This window comes from Ceratotherium simum, chromosome 8 (assembly GCF_057802395.1).
Source record: "Ceratotherium simum simum isolate JZ-2026a chromosome 8, ASM5780239v1, whole genome shotgun sequence".
NCBI lineage: Eukaryota > Metazoa > Chordata > Mammalia > Perissodactyla > Rhinocerotidae > Ceratotherium > Ceratotherium simum.
This window is the reverse complement of record NC_141907.1, coordinates 52,849,253-52,866,300: the sequence shown is the minus strand read 5'-3', so window position 1 is coordinate 52,866,300 and position 17,048 is coordinate 52,849,253. Positions and strand designations below refer to the sequence as shown.

At 35.8% G+C, this 17,048-nt stretch overlaps 1 long non-coding RNA gene across 4 annotated transcripts in view; it reads left to right on the top strand.

Moving 5' to 3' along the window:
- LOC147916463 (uncharacterized) overlaps positions 1-17,048 on the top strand; it is a 255,346-nt gene that overhangs the window by 73,125 nt on the left and 165,173 nt on the right. For 3 of the 4 annotated variants that reach the window (XR_015552927.1, XR_015552931.1, XR_015552928.1), the window contains exon 2: positions 2,998-3,084. The exons of the other annotated variant lie outside the window; for it this stretch is intronic. This is a non-coding gene — a long non-coding RNA (uncharacterized LOC147916463). The remainder of the gene's footprint in view (positions 1-2,997; positions 3,085-17,048) is intronic. 4 annotated transcript variants of the gene reach the window in all.

The window sequence follows — 17,048 nt, the reverse complement described above, 5'->3', positions numbered from 1 at the left end:
TACTAAATTATGTATATGTACATATCTATAAATATTTATATATGTATGATTTAAAAATAATTTACGTGTGTATATATATCCATTTCTATCTATGTTAAGCTAAACATGAGTTCATACTGATGTCTTCAACTCTGATCCATAACCACATGGAGCATTCTTCTTGATTGTCTGTAACTTCCCACTTCAGCAGTACAAAATCTGGCTCCCAACATTCACCATCTATTTACTTAATTTTCATTTCCCATATACAGATATAGTGGCTTCAAAATTATTAGCTCACACTCCCATGGGAAAAACTTTATCAATCAGAGTATATTTCTTATGTATAGTTCCTTTAGCCTTCAGTCGTACAGACTCCACTTGTAACTGAACTCAGTGGGTCTGTCTGTTGGTGAGTGCAGAGCTGAAAAACACAACCAAGGCTGAACTGAGCAAAGAAAAATGTTTATTGCTTGCACAAGCAATGGAGAACACTGAGGATAGCTCCCAAAGCAGTGTCCCCCGGAGCCTAGTGCTGGTGGAGACTTTATACACCAGAGTGCAGAGGCTATGTTACAACTGTGTAACAACTGGGCCCAGTCAAGGCGTGTGTGCAGGCCAACATCATGAGTTCAAGGTACCACTACATAACGAGTTCAATGTAACATGCCATTACATAACAAGGCCAAGGAATATGTCATTACATAATGGGTCCATGGTAATTTTTGGACGCTTAGAGCTGGAGCAAACTGTAGGGGTCTTGCTGCAACTGTGTAAGTTTCACTGTAAGATGGCAACATCTGCAAAAACAAGACATCAACCTCCGGAAAATAGCACATTTAGTTTTCTCCTTGTCTGGAAAACATTTGACAGACCATGTTAGTTTTTGATCAGATTCTCAGTAACGATTTCCTTGCCTGGTTCCCGGTCACGTGCTCATTTCCAAAGTTACTTGAGTCAGCACCTTTGCTCCCCACCCCTTCAGTAAGGCTGTTTCACACATTTGTGATATAGTCAAATTCTTTTGTCGTGATCTGTATTCAATCCTGGAATACCCTGACATCCTAAATGTCTTTTTAAATTTGTATACATTAAGGTTCATTCTTTCTGTTGTTTTACAGACACATGGGTTTTGACACATGCATAGTGTCGTGTATCCACCATTACAATATCATACAGAATAGTTTCATTGTTCTAAAACATCCCCGTGCTTCATCAATTCAATCCACTCCCCACCATCTGGCAACCACTCATCTGTTTATTGTCTCTATAATTTTGCCTTTGTCAGTAGGTAACATTTTCAAACTGGCTTCTTTCGCTTAGCAATATGCATTTAAGATGCATCCACATCTTTGTATGGCTTGCTCAATTCCATGGATCACTGAATAGTCTTCCATTGTATGGAGGAACAATTGTATATTTTTTCGTTGACCTATTAAAGACTATCTTGGTTGCTTCCAATTTTTGGAGACAATGAATAAAACTACTATAAACATTCACATGTATTTTTTTTGTATGGACATAAGTTTTAAAATAATTGGGTAAGTATGTGGGAGCATGATTGCTGGACCATATATGTAAGACAATGTTTTGCTTTGTAAGAAATTGCAAAATTATCTTCCAAAATGTATAGAATTTTGCAGTCCCATCAGCAATGAATGAAAATTTCTATTGCCTTGCATTTTCCCCAGCAATTGGAAATGTCAAGTGTTTGGATTTTAGCCATGCTAGTAGGCGTGTAGTGGGAGCTCATTGTTTTAATTTGCATTTCCCTAATGACAAATGATACAGAGCAGATTTTTATATGTTTATTTGCAATCTGTATATCTCTTAGTTGAGGTGTCTATTCAGATCTTTCGCTCATTTTTAATTGGATTGTTTTTTTATTGTTGAATTTGAAGAGTTTTTTGCATATTTTAGGTACACTTCTTTTATTAGATATGTGTTTTGCAAATATTTTCTCCCAATCTGTGGCTTGTCTTTTTATACTCTAACAGTACCTTATGCGGAGCAGAATGTTTAATTTTAATAAAGTCCAAATGATTGATTTTTTCTTTCATGGATCGTGGTTTTGGTGTCATATCTAAAAACTCATCACCAAACTCGAGATGACTTAGATTTTCTCCTATATTTTCTCCTCGATGTTTTATAGTTTTGCATTTTACATTTATATCTATGATCTATTTTTAGTTATTTTTTGTTGTAAGATATAAAGTCTGTGTCAAGGTTCATGTGTTCTGTTTATAGATACAATTATTCCATCACCATTTGGTGAAAAGCCTATCTTTATTCCATTGAATTGCCTTTGAATTGCCTTTGCACCTTTGTCAAAAATCAGTTGACTATATTTGTGAGCCTATCAATAGGTTCTTATTCTATCCTATTGATAAGTGTTTATTCTTTTGCTAACACAATTCTGTCTTGATTACTTTAACTTAATAGTAAATCTTGAAATCAGGTAGTGTGAAGAAATTTGTTCCTCTTATTCAGTATTATGTTGGCTCGTCTACATTTTTTGCCTTCCATATAAATTTTAGAATCTGTTTGTTGATATGTATAAAATAGCTTGCTGGAGTTTTGATTGAATCTATAGATCAAGTTGGAAGAACTGACATCTTATCACTATCAGGTCTTCCAACCCATGCACAAAGAATATCTCTCTTTTTGTCTAGATCTTTGATTTCTTTCATCAGTGCTTTGTAGTTTTCTGCATAAAGATCCTATACGTATTTTGTTAGAGTTATACCCAAGTACTTCATATTTTTGGAGCTCTTATATATGTTATTTTTTATTTCCAATTCTAATTGTTTACTTCTGGTATACAGTAAAGTGACTGACTTTTCTATATTAACTTTGTATCCTGCAACCATGTATTACTCATTTATTAGTTCATTCAGTTCTTTCACAGATTTTGTAGCATTTTCTACACAGATAATCATGGCATCCACAAATAAAGACTGTTAGTTTTTTCCTTTCCAATTTGTATATTATTTATATTCTTCACTTTTATTGTTGCAGTAAGAAAGGACTTCTGATATGGATGTTGTTGCACAGGAGTGGTGAGAGAGGACATCCTTGTCTTGTTCCCAGTCTTGGAGAAAAAGTGTGAGTCTCTCATTATTAAGTGTGACGTTAGCTGTAGATTTTTGTAGATATTCTTTAGCAAGTTGAGAAAGTACCCTTTAATTTCTAGTTTGATGAATTTTTATCACAAATGGGCGTTGGGCATTTTGTTAAATGCTTTTTATCTATCGATTGATATGATCATCTTTTTTCCTTTACCTTGTTGGCAAAGTTGTATTGCATTGATTGGTTTTTGAATGTTGAACCAGACTTGCATACCTGGAATAAATCCTACTTGGTACTTAGTCATGGTGCATGATTTCTTTTATGCATTGTTGGATTTGCTTTGCTAATATTTTATTGAGAATTTTTGCTTCTGTGTTCATGAGAGATATTGGTCTGTAGTTTTCCTTTCTTATAATCTATTTGTCTGAATTTGGTATTGGGGTAATGGTAGCCTCATAGAAGACTTAGGGAAGTATTTCTTCTGCTTTTATTGCTAGAAAAGACTATGGAGATTTGGTATCATTTTTTAAAGTTTGGTAGAATTGACCAGTGAAACCATTTGGGCTCAATGTTTTTTTTCCCCAAGTTACTAATTATTGATTCAATTTTTAAAATAGATATAGGCTTCCTTAAATAGTTTTCCTCAGGGAGCATCTGCGTCTTGCAACTCTTTCAGCTGTAATCTACTGTTATTATATTGGAGTCTTACTGGTGTGGTGATAAAGTATAAAGAAGAGACAATGTTCTATATTCTTATGATTAAACCTCAATCTTTTATTGGGCTTCTGTTCTCGGCTGTGACCATCACAAGTGTTTCTTAGCTCTCCCTTCAGCTCTTTGGTGATATAAGAAGACAAGAGGGGGTGGGAACAAGCTTCCAGAGCTACACTTTGAGTTCATGAATTGGATAGGGGAAAAAAGTCAAGCCATTATTGGTAATAACTCAATTTCTATTCAACGCTCTGATGAACTGATATAAAACTGGTATCATTTAAAACCTTGTGAAGTTTTTTTTCTCTGCTAATGGTCAGTAAATTAAGAGTTACTATTTCTTTTGGAATACAAATATGTGAAATGAATTAAGAAGACATCTTACAGTCTAAACAGTTACACAGTGATTTAAAAATATTTCACAGAGGCACAATTAAATAACTTTTACTAAACCAAAATATAATAAATTAAGAAAGCCTATGATTTGGCAGCACCTAAATTTAATGTAACATTAAATGTATCATAAATAAAGATAACTTTTTGGAGACTTTTATCAGTAAAATTATTTATCAAAGGAATGTACTCAGAATGGAGATAGAATATAGTACTTGCATAAGTATTTGAGGAGATGAAATATTTAAATATTTTTATTTGAAATAAATTAGACTTTAGAAAAATCCCACATTTAGCTCAGTTTATTAGGTATATTAGCTTCTAGATAAGCAACATGTTTTCCATTAAAAATGTTATGATCTACAGAGAAGTGCTAATTGAAGATGTACACTTTTGGTTACCCATTAAATGTAACTTTTAAGAAGATTGTAGACACGTTTTGAAAAAAAAGAAGACCATAAGATCCCATTTATAAAAAAAAAAGAAAAACCCTGTACTTTTCATAAACTTTTTTCTAAAACTGACACATTATTAGAGACAACTATGACTAAGAAATTGATCAAAGTTTGTGAACATACTAGATTATTTTTGATCTAGATTATTATTTTTTTTTTTTAAAGATTTTATTTATTCAGTTTTTTTTTTTCCCCCCAAAGCCCCAGTAGATAGTTGTATGTCATAGGTTCACATCCTTCTAGTTGCTGTACGTGGGACTCGGCCTCACGTTGGACGGAGAAGTGGTGCCTCGGGGCGCTCCCGGGATCCGAACCCGGGCCGCCAGCATCAGAGCGCACACACTTAACCGCTAAGCCACGGAGCCGGCCCTGATCTAGATTATTTTTAATGTTCTGACAATTTATATGAAAATTTTTTAAATTTTCCTTTAATGTACATGGACTTATCTTTAGAAGAAATTTTAGTTTTGACATTAGATTTTGAATAGAGCTATTTCATAGATTACCAATGTAATCAATCAAAAATATTTTTTTAATAAATATTTAAAAAATAAATGCAATTTTCACTATTTGTGGTGCTCTTCTCACTACCTAAAGTGTTTATACAATAAATTATGCAGTTACATGATTTATTGAGGACATACACAAACAAGTCTAAAAAGTGACATTTAAAAATCTATTTGAAAATACTTTTTTGTTGGGCTCTAATATTTAATCATATGAATCTATTGGGAAGCACAGATTATAATTTTATTTATTTATTTATTTTTTCCCCCAAAGCCTCAGTAGATAGCTGTATGTCATAGCTGCACATCCTTCTAGTTGCAGTATGTGGGACACGGCCTCAGCACGGCCGAAGAAGTGGTGTGTCGGTGCGCGCCTGGGATCTAAACCCCTGGGCAGCCAGCAGCAGAGCGCACGCACTTAACCGTTAAACCACGGGGTCAGCCTGGGAAGCACAGATTACAGGGTAATCTTTGTCAGTTGAAATTAGACCTCCTAATAGTCAATGCATATACTCTTGAGATTAAAACACTTTTCTTTATAAGCATTCTAGGTTACCAAATACAGAAGTTACCACTTTCCTCTCTTTGAATTTATCTATGTCAACTGGGACTGCAACAGTGAACACAGATTCAGGTCTTTGTAGCAAAAAAAAAAAAAACAGAACACAAAGCACTGTATGTTTAAAATAATCAATGCTTATTTCACAATCTGAACTCTATTCTAGATACAAAATATCACATTATGCAATAACTTGCACTTCAGCTATTTGAAGTGTTCTACATAAATCAGCAAATTAGTTAATTGGATTCTAAAACTTCTTTCACCTGAAAAATTTAAAATCTTTACATCTTTGCAAAAAACACTATTTTCCACACTAAGGAGATTAACTCGCTACAGGATTGGTGATTCACCACTAAAGGGAAAAGAATTTCCAGCCCATCTGTGCGCACATCCACCAAAAGTGGAAGAAGAGGCACAAAGTTAGAAAGAATTTGTTCTTCTGCTACACCCTGCTTGCTTGTGAAGCCGGATATTCAAACATCCAAACTTTTGGGTGCCTTTTAAATATTAAATTAGAAGAGTTATTGGCAGAGAGGACAAAGACATCAGAGATGTGAAAACTGAAGTGCACCATCCATTTGAAACGTGCAGCCTGCTGATGGTGATGGATGATGATAGCCCCTTAGTCGGCACTAGCCACTTGGCTGAAAAGCAAATTGGGAATGCAAGGCAAACTCAGAGCTAGGCAGACCATCAAAATAAATAAGTAAAAAGAAAGGACACTAAAAGGCAATGGATGGTTAGGATGAAGATTTGTAATAAATGATGATGTCAGTGATAAATTAAGGTTGCTTATTCTATGGTTAGAATTCCAAGGAGGAAGACAGACTGGAGAACTCAGCACTATCAACTACTAGAAACTGGTTTTCAGAGTGCTAAGTTTTAAAATGAAACTTTCTGTGAGAAATGCAAAGTTAAAATTTAGGTGATACCAGAGGATATAGATTAATGTCTGTTTTTAGTTATTCAGATACCTATGGAGGTTGATTGCCAAAAGAAAGATCCATATCGGAAAGAATTAGGATAAACTGTAGTCAAAGTTTTATAGTTAGAGTTGGATTTCATAAGCCTTCTCTGGAGAAGTTTAACGGCGTGTATATTACTGTCATTGAACTTCTATGACCCCCTACTCACTCTGAACTCAATGTTTTGTATATGTTATTTAAGATATCCCAAGGTATTTGGTTCCATTCATTCATTGTGTCAGTCAGTCAGTCAGTCAGTCAGTCAGTCAGTCAGTCAACTACTTCTTCACTCTGCCTATGTGTACCTGTGTGCTGGGCTTTGTATCAGTTGCTGGTGAAAAAACAAAGTCTCTGCCTGCAGAAAGCCTTCCATCTAGTATGGTGACTTAGAAAATTTTCATTTTAATTTCAACAATTGATTTTAAAGTGTTTGAAAAAGTTAGACCAATGTGTATCTTAAATACTTAGGATCTTCCTAATATCTTGGTTTTGTGTTTAAACTGTCTCCCTAGATAAATGGGTGCCTGGAGGCCAATGATCTGGATGGGGATGGGGGATTGAAGACACTGGGTCTGGCGTTGGGGCAGGATTTCAGAAGTCCTCAGTTTGCATATCATTAAGAAAAACCTAAAGATAATGTCATATAAATCAAGAGTCAAGCAAATAATCTAAATGAAATCAGATGTGAGGAGAAAAAATGGAAACAAAGCAACAAGAAAAAAATAGAGACATTTCAACAAAACAAATTGGATTCAGGGTGTAGGGTAAGAGGCAGAGTCTAGAAAAAACTTTTAAGGAGCTAGGATGTAGCATTGGAAGCTTGTTATATGCTTGGAATCTCACCAATAGATGTGGAGAGATTGTTGAAAGCCACTGAGTAGACTCAGATGCATACATGCTGTATCTCATCTATATAATAGGTGCATCTATATAATAGATGAGTCCTTGAGACAAGATTTAAATATCTATTCATAAATTTCTTAAAAGAAGCAAAGCCTAAATTAAAAAAAACATTTTGACATTGAGAATATTTTTGTTCTTTCAATAAAGTTAACAAAAGTAAAATATAATAAATATATTGATTTCTGCTTATAGTTTTTATCATTTTATCTTGATTTAATTTTATTATGTTTTGCCTTAATTTTTCAGGTAACCGAAAATCACATATGATATGGGTAGTGACACTTGGTGCTTGTCCAACATATTTCTTGTACAGACCTGCTCATTCTCTCATCTTTATGCTCCATTTGGACCAATACAAAACCAACCCGCTTGTAAGCCTCCACCTTCTGAATAGATGCAACCTGAATGTTTCTGCTGCTGAAGGATCCAGTGTCCCTGAGGCAAGCCCTGATAGTACGTGCACATTATGCTTTAGGTTTCTTCTAGTCCCCACTATGCTCACTAAGTCTTTTCTCTCATTCGAACTGCAATTCTCTGCTGGAACTAAAACTGTAACTTCAGTCTTAGGTTACTTCATTGGTATCACAGAGGTGATTCTGAGGTGTAGAGAGGGACAGCATCTTTACTCCTCATCAAAAACCTCCACCAGCCGTGGCTCTTGCTAAATCACTTCAAACAGTCTTTCCAATATAAAACAGTTTGTCTAAAAGGTCCTTTAATATCCCCTTCCGATTGATGCTTACACTTGGCCTAATTTACTCCAGCTTCCCAATAGAAATTGAATATTGTTTCCTATTCTAGAATATTATTTCCTATCTATTCCTGTTATTTCCTATTCCTATTCTAAAAATATAATAATTTTGCATTTAACTTTGACTATTGCTCAATATCTTGATGTATGCTGCTCTGTTACACCCAATAAGGTCTCTGAGCTCTTTTGTTACCAAGACTGGTTTAGTGAAGCCCAAGTTGCTATTTCCCTTTGAAACCTTAGGGCTCATTGATGGGTAAAACTCTGAGGGAGGACATTCTACAACTTGGTACTCTCTCCAAACACTGTTCTCTCTGGTTGCTTCTCTATCTCCATTGGCCTTATTGGCCTTTCTATCTCCACTGGGTCTCAAACTGAGGGTCCGCAATTCCACCACCATCTGCCTTAAAAAATGTAAAGAGTAATCTTAGTCAAGTGATTTTTATTAGGTATTTTTTAGTTTTATATAACACATTATAAATATGTACTTGCTTTTCCATTTTGATCTGTGTTGATTAACAAAATTATTTCTCAATTGAGGGTCCTCCAAAGAAAATTAATGCTTCAGTCAAAAACAAGTTAAGTACTTTGCTCTTTCGAGAATTATTTTTATTATAAAGGATTTTACAAATATAATGTTTTATAGAGATGCAAAACAACAATCACAACAAATAAAAATATGAAAGCCGAAAGCATCTTTGTTGAAGGCATTTGTTCTTGACCCAGTAATCAAGCAGTAAGTGCGTTTGTCTCTAAGGACACATTCTGTGCAACAGAGTTTTTTCAGTGCAAAGTTGAACATGTCTCAGCACTAGTTCTTTAACCTCAGAAAATCTATTGATAAGATGCTGTGTGTGAGTGTGAAGGTACATGTGCACGCATGCGTCTGTTGCCTAATCTCTGTTACCTCTCTACTGTTGTCCTTTGCTTCCTTCTGTCTTAGTTACTTAGCTACTGGAGAAGAAACATTTTGAAACACAGAGGACTTTTCCATTTCCTGCCAGTGATTATCCATCCTGATTCATTCACACACGAGAAAATACGGAAAGCCGTAGACTCTAACACTCTTGGTGTGACTGTTTAGATGACTGTTATTGGCTACACTGGTTAAATTGAACAAAAGAATACTAGAATCTCATTCTATTGACTGATCTTCCAGCTTTATGGCTCTATTTCTCTCAGTTTCATACTCCAAAACTAAACTGAACATTAGATATGTAGGTATGTTTTGAGCACAGAAATGGAAACAAGACAATAGAGCAAAAATATATGAGGACACAATATATGAGGAACAAAATCAAGTGAGAGAAAGGAATTAATAGCTTGTTAATGTATACAATATGCCTGTCAGTTTGTAATCTACCTCACTTAATCCTAAAAATAATCTCACTGAGAAAGTACTATTTCGCTAATTTAGAGCGAAGAGAACCAAGGCCCTGAAATGTTAAGTAATTTTCCTTCATTTACTCAATTGGGCAAGAGGCAAGACTTGAATCCAGTATATTCTGTTTCTAAAGATAGCCCCTTCCATTACATACTTATCCCTAAGAATGTTGTGCTCAATCCCGCCCTAGTTATACATTTCATTTTTCTCACATACCTTCCCCCATTCTCTGAGCATTCTAAATTCAATTAATTCTTTCAATAGAGCCCAAAACTTGTTTCTTCAACAGACTTCACAATTCCTTTGCATTTTCTTCCACAGAGGTCCTCAATACTCTGTTTCCTTTCCTGCTTTCAACCACTGTAGGGTTCATCATGTGCCCATTACTTGTATTATCACATAGTGTCCTACATTGTTATAACTTTGCACATGGTCTGTTTTCTCTTCAGTGGGAATCTAAATTCCTTCAGTTTAAAGCTGCGTATCAAGCAATCAACAGATAATCACTGAGACCTTTCTATGATTGAGACATTGTTTAAGGTGAAATGGGGGATAAAACAATTTGAGGAGTGAATAAATGAAAGTCTCCAAAAACAGTATGTGCCTTGGTATACTAATGCCACAATAATTCTAAACAATACACCACCACAACACTCATGGTTGTTAAGGTAAGGCTCTCTTCTTACACTCACTGGTGTGCGAGTTGACTGTTCTTCAGTTCAGGCTGCAGTTTGGTCCAGACTGGCTCCAGCTATGGTTGGGTCAGTTCTACGGGTTCCTCATTCTGGGGCCCAGGCTGAAGTGGCTCTCTATAGGGAATTCCTTTCCTCAGGAACTTAAGCACCACATTTGACATCCCAAAAGGATTCTTTATGAACACCCTCCTTCTCTTAAATTACAAAATAATTTTTAGTAATAACCTTGAGATAACCATGTATTACTCAATATTTTATTGTAGAAATTAAATTCAATAATATTCAAACTCAATACAACATTTCGTGTTAAGACTAAAATTTGCATTTGCAAAGCAAAAATTTATCCCTCAAAATTTGCTTTTTTCACCTTAAAATTTTTTGAACACAAATGCAAACTGTAAGTGGTCACTTAATGATGGCAGAAGTAAGGTACCTCAAGTTCTGTTTCTACTTCTTTATAATCACTGTGAAGTTATTATTTTTTAAAAAATCTACTGTTTAGAAGTAGGGATGTGTAATGCTAGAGGGGTTGGAGACTCAAACTGCTTCTGAAGTGAGGTTGAGTGATCCTGAGAAATTATGAATTTACTCAAAATGAATCCACAGAAATTAGTCTGCTGTGCTTATGGTTGACTGTAACTGCAGTAATTATTTGGAAATTTGGCCCAACAAAAGATTTTTTGGGGAGGGAGGGGTACTCTATGCTTGGTAAACCTCTCTCTGTCTCTATGATACATACACAGGATTCCTGGAGTTCGAGTCAAGTTTTACCACACAGTCTCAATTCAGAACTCTGTTCACGTCATGTCCACTCTCATCCCATTGGTCAAACAGATCACATGGCCAAGACTAAAGGGGTAGGGAAGTACACTTTTCTGATGATGAGGTCATGGCATAGATGTGAAGAGTAAAAATTGAGATCAATATTTCAATCTACTCCAGTAAATAATAAAAATGTGATATATTTTGTGACTAGGAATATTTAACTTGCAGTGAAAAAAAATTCTGGTTACAAAAGGATGTCTCAGTTTAGGGAAATATTCATAGTGATGTCTCACTGACATCTTTGAATAATTTCTAAGCATACAATCATGAGAGTGGCTTTTATATACTATATATAACATCTATAAAATCATATATTGGATATACAAAATAAATTATACTTCTTTCTGTGGATCTCTTTTCCTCGTTCACATCCCCTGGAATAGATCTTGGCATAGTACATAAAGGTATAAAAGATTAAGTATCCTGGAAGCTATTAACTAGCTAAAGTATATATAACAGTGCTAACTATTTACTATTAATAGAAATCATAAAGGCCTCTTGATAAAGGCTCTTTTCTCTGATTATTTTATGATGGCTAACTTCTATGTATGTTTTGAATAACAATGAAATAAATTGGAAACAAAATACAAAGGGCTTGTAGTTTCTTTAACAAATAGAAAATAAAACAAAAATAAGTATTCATTTGGAAATGATAACATGTCAGCTCCTTTATGGTTGTTGAAGTCTTTAAAATTATTATTTGTAAAACATTATAAAACTTAAAGAATTTGTATTGTTAATGAATGTTTGTCTTATACTTGTGAAAATACATGTATTTATAACTCTCACTTTTTTATGATGATGGTGGCCATAGCATAAATAATTGAAATACACGGACATGCCTTAAGTTGAATCCTTTATTATTATAGTTCTAGCCATTTCCACTTCTCTTCAAGTGTACCCTGCCTGGCTCACCCATAATTGCTGTATCTGAAGGACTGCCTCCTTGTCTTCGGGCTTTTACATCAAGTTTTGGGAATATTCAGTAAGTTTACAGCTGATTGAAGATCACATTGTAAATTCTCTCTGCATCAGTGAATTTTAAAGAGTAGTTTCTTTTTTTTTGTTTTTTTTTTTCCAGTGTAGCTTCTACAGAGTGTCCACAGGCTTTACATGACACTAACTTCTGTCTCGGCTGCTCATTTTTTGACATGTCTTGGTCTCTCTCTGACTTGTGCTATAATTGCTGTATGGCTTCTATCCCTGAATTTTTAGAAGGGGGTAGGGTTTGGCAATCAGTGTCCATTTTGAGTCATACCTGAAAAAGATCACCTTCTTCACAGAAGTCCTGAAGTCCAAGAAATACCTAGGTCAGCCCCCAAATGGCTGAATAAGCTCTTGGTTGCCCCATCTATTATGTAGACATCAGAAGTTCTCCATCCTCAGCTCCCAAACCAGCAGCCCTCGCTTAACATTTTGAATTTTGCATATTCGGCGTTGTTCTTTCACTTGTTGTTTCTTCAAAGATTTTCAAAAATTCTTCTTTCGAATGTCAATAGAATTTTCTAGGAAAAGATATAACAGGCATGATAGATTTACGTATAATCCTAGTTACATTAAACTAAGTAGTGTGTTGCTTCTCAAACTGTAGCTTTAATATTTTATTATAGTACTGTAAATGTAGTAGATACTTTTGCAACTAAAGACAATTCCTCTGTGCTTATTACACAATGACCATTTCAGACAAGTGTTGTTGTAGCTTGTTTTGCTTTGTTTTTCTTTCTCACTTCTAAGTCGTTTATCACTACCATACCAGCAAAGACCAAGTGAATACTGTTTACTCTTCAGAATATGGGAAGTGCTTTAGGAGTGTCCTGTGTACTCTGGGACCTATAATTGCAGTGGAGAAAATTGCTTTTGTTAGACTCATTGTAATGCTGTGAATCAAGCTAATTGCTGTTTTCACTGTAGGCTCCACAAGGCTAATAAGGCAAGCAAAATAGCCATTTATTCATTCAACTTGTGTTTACTGACCAGTGACAATTTTGGAAGCAAAGGAAAAATTAGGACAAGGAGAGAATTTAGTAGAGTAGATTCTTGTTAAATCAAGTAATGAGAATTTCAAGAAAATCCGAATTCAGAATGATCACCATTTCTAGTAATTTTTGTAATAAAATATTTAGGCAATATTGAATCTAAAATTAGTCTAAACTAAAAAGTGAGATTTAAATCAAGATGCCAGACACTTGACTTCTAATTAAGCTTTTCTACGTCTACCTCATAATCTATATTATACAAGTTTCTATTTCCAAAAACTTGCAGATTACTAACCATCTTCCTTACTTGAACATAAATTCCGTGAGGGTAGATACTGTCTTGTTCACTAGCAATGTCACAAATTATGGCACATAGGTGGCGCTCAACAAATATGCTGAGTTAATAAATGTACTAATGTTAATGATACCTTAACAAGATGAAAACGTTAGTCTCAGCCAGGAACGCTAAAATTCCAAATAGCAAAGGTTGTTTGTGTACACTGGTAAGAGAAATATTGGAGAGCAACATAATAGGTAGTCTTTCTACTTCTGTATTTGCTTTACTCCTGGGATGATTCACTGGCAACACCTCAAAGAATGTTGACAGTCACTTAATGAAATATATATTTATGTAACTGATTCTTTTTCACGGATAAAAGTAGTGGAGAGAGCAATAGATTTGAAATAAATGACGTTAATTCACCTTTTATGTTCTACAATCTACTATCTCTATTCTCTTATATAAAATGTGAGTATGATACTTGAATTGAGATGTGGGGTGGACAAGAAGCCAATTGATTATCTTTCTCTCTTCTCAATATTTGAAGCAACTGAGAGATGGATAACCACATGGGACATGAAATGTCATATATGTTGCTTGGTGTCACAAGGAAGAGAGAAGAAAACACGCAGCAAGTAGGTAGTCAGGTACCAAGAAAGGTCAAGGGCCATGAATGTGCAGGACCCTTTCATCTTTTACCAATAAGAAGAGAAACTTGTCATTTGGAGAGGAGTGAGTCAGAGCTGGGTGGAGGGGTAAACACTTTTTCCTCATTACTAGTATAAGTGCTCAGGTTTCTTTTTACTGACTGAGGCCAGAATATGAGTAAAGGGACAGTAACGTTTCTCTTTAGATTTTCTGATTTTGTCTTCCTATCCCATTGGGCTTAATTTCTAAGCTGATGGCTGCCCTTCTTCAGGGTGTACGCAGTAGTTATAACAGTAATGTTAACTCCTTTTCAAGGATTCTTCCAATATGTTAGTTACTGCTCCTTGTGTCTCCTCTTGGAAGAACTAGTGAAAGGCTCACATTTTGCTGAAGAAGACTCTGAAATGCTGCTGAAAAACAAAACACTAACTTCATGACCACACTCCTCCTTAGGCTAAAAAATTATTCTCTATTTTCCTTTTTATATCAAATATAACTTACCAAAGTTTCGTAATTGTTTACACATAGGATTTTATTGACAGAGGTTAAGAGAGTGTCCATATGGTAGACACCAATCTGCAGGCTTCCTTTGGCAAGGGGCAAGGGTCAAGGGACAAGTGAAAAATCAGAATTCTGCATGTTCTTTGAAGTACCTGAACCACACCACTCCTTCCTCTGAAGACTTACAGTGTCACAATCACTGTATGCATCAAGACCATCAGGACTAACCCAATCATGCCCTTCTTAGTCATGTCGGTCCCCACAAGATACAGGGGACTCCCAGGTCATTTCTCACCCCACACACTCTAATCCTCAGACACACTGTATGTCAGGACTTGTAATGCTAACTACAAACTCCTTCCCATTATCTAAAACTCTTCCCAATATTCCCCCTGGAATACACTGTTAGTCATCAGCCATCAATACCTCTCTACTCTCAACCTCTTTGAGGTTCCCTTCACCTTCTTCCTTTAACTGAAATCTGGTTCTTTTCTACTTCTCTTGCATCTCTTTCAAGAGAGAGTTGTTTACTCTCCCCATCCTTCAGAACCACTGGGCCTGGAGTGGGAGTACGACACCCTCTTGCTTTCTACTGCTGCTTTTAGATTAATCTCCCTTCCTCCACTATAAAAACCTTGGTTCTGAACATCATGCCATCAAACTCTACCAACCACCACCTCTCCTTGCTGGAGGCATCTCCCAACCCTTGAAGCACTTCTCCCTCATTCCATGAAGATTTAGCATCTGAATCACTGTCACTTACTCTAACACTGCCCATGACCCAATTTTACTGATTTCAATATTTACATGATGATCTGTCCAATAGCCTATCTTCTCAATTCCGTGATCAGGTCCCCTCCTACAGAGATTTTTTTCCTCCGTCCGTCCTCAACTGCTCACAAAAAAAGGGGAATAATTTGTCTATCTCACACACTCCAATGTGTGCTTTATAAAGTTGAATGCTGTCTTGCTCACAGTTGAATCCTTAGTGCCCAGACAAAGCCGGCAAATAGGAACCATTGAATACACATTTAATGAAAGAATAAGTGGTTAAAAAGACATCAGCAAATATTTATTGAATAAGTCAGTGCTGTCAGTCTCACCAGGACGCCAGTCAGTCTGAACTAGGTTTCCAGAATCTACAACCTATACACTTGAACTTAATTGAGAGAAACCTCTGAATGAGAATGTAGGATGACACCATATGTACCACGTTCAAGCAGAGGTGCTAAGAGGTGAATCCCTTTATCATACTGCCTCTCAGAAAGGGTCAAGATGGATATTCCTGAAAGAGTTAAAATGAATAAATACATAATTAATTGTGCTGGCACTCCAGGCATAGTGCTTTCTGGAGGTTTTTCTCTTTTAGTGTCCATCTCACTTTTAATTCTTTTCTCTTGAGCATTTTCTTCCTAAACGATGATACAACCATGATCTTGTTAACAGCCAACCCCTAATTAAAGCAGGCACCCTTCAAATTAAATGTGTTCATTCACAGTACCATTTTTTTCTTTTTTTTGCTAGTGTCTATGAATTTTCCAGTTTTCAGTCAAATCCTCTGGTCTTTAGCATTGTACCACAAAGACTAGGACTGCAGCCTTTTGCTCTAGAAATCCCTCATCCAGTGGAAGGATTTTTTTTTGGTCCCAAATTTGTCTCAGGTGGAGATTCCGTACTAGCAGGTTTCTGACCTGACCTGAAGCTGCTTTGAGCTTTGATGTTTACAAAGCCTGATATCCAAGTAATACCTCTGCAGTGTGGGCCTTCTCCCAACCCCACTCTTACTTTTCCAGAAATTTGAATGTTCCAGCCCTTGGAGGGCTTGTGTTACTTCAATGACAGCAGAAATATTTCTTTCTGGTACATATTTTTCTTCAGCAAGGTGTTTCATTTTTCTTTGTTGTTTCCTTTTTCTTTTCAGGCAAGTTTAGGCAAGTGTAAGAAAAAATTAAGCTGCTTTGGATGTTAGCTCCTTTCCTGTTCCAATATGTCTTGGGCTACCACTATTTGCAGTTTCAGAGAGCCGGAATTTCTTTTCCTTTTCCTTTGTTCTTTGAACTAGACATTTTATCCTCTAACATCTGGTTTTGATACTGTCTTGTAGGGTGCCTTATAGGGAGCCATACAGAGCCAATTCCTTCTTCGTCCGTAGACAAGCATTTGCCATGCCAGCTCTGCTGGTATTGAGTACAGCCACCTACAACGTAATGTTTGATGGGTCCAATACCTATACCTCCTTGAACTTCATCTATATTTTGTTTTCCTGTCTAGCTCCATTTAGTGGCTCTCACTTTCTTTGAGTATTCCCTTAGTGATATAGTTTCACAATATTGCATAGCATGTCCCTTTACTTCATAGACAATAACCTGCAGCACCACCAATCTCACTGTCATCTTGAAGCTCCTCTGCTAACGTTTGAATTAATCTATGCTGCTCTACTCAGTC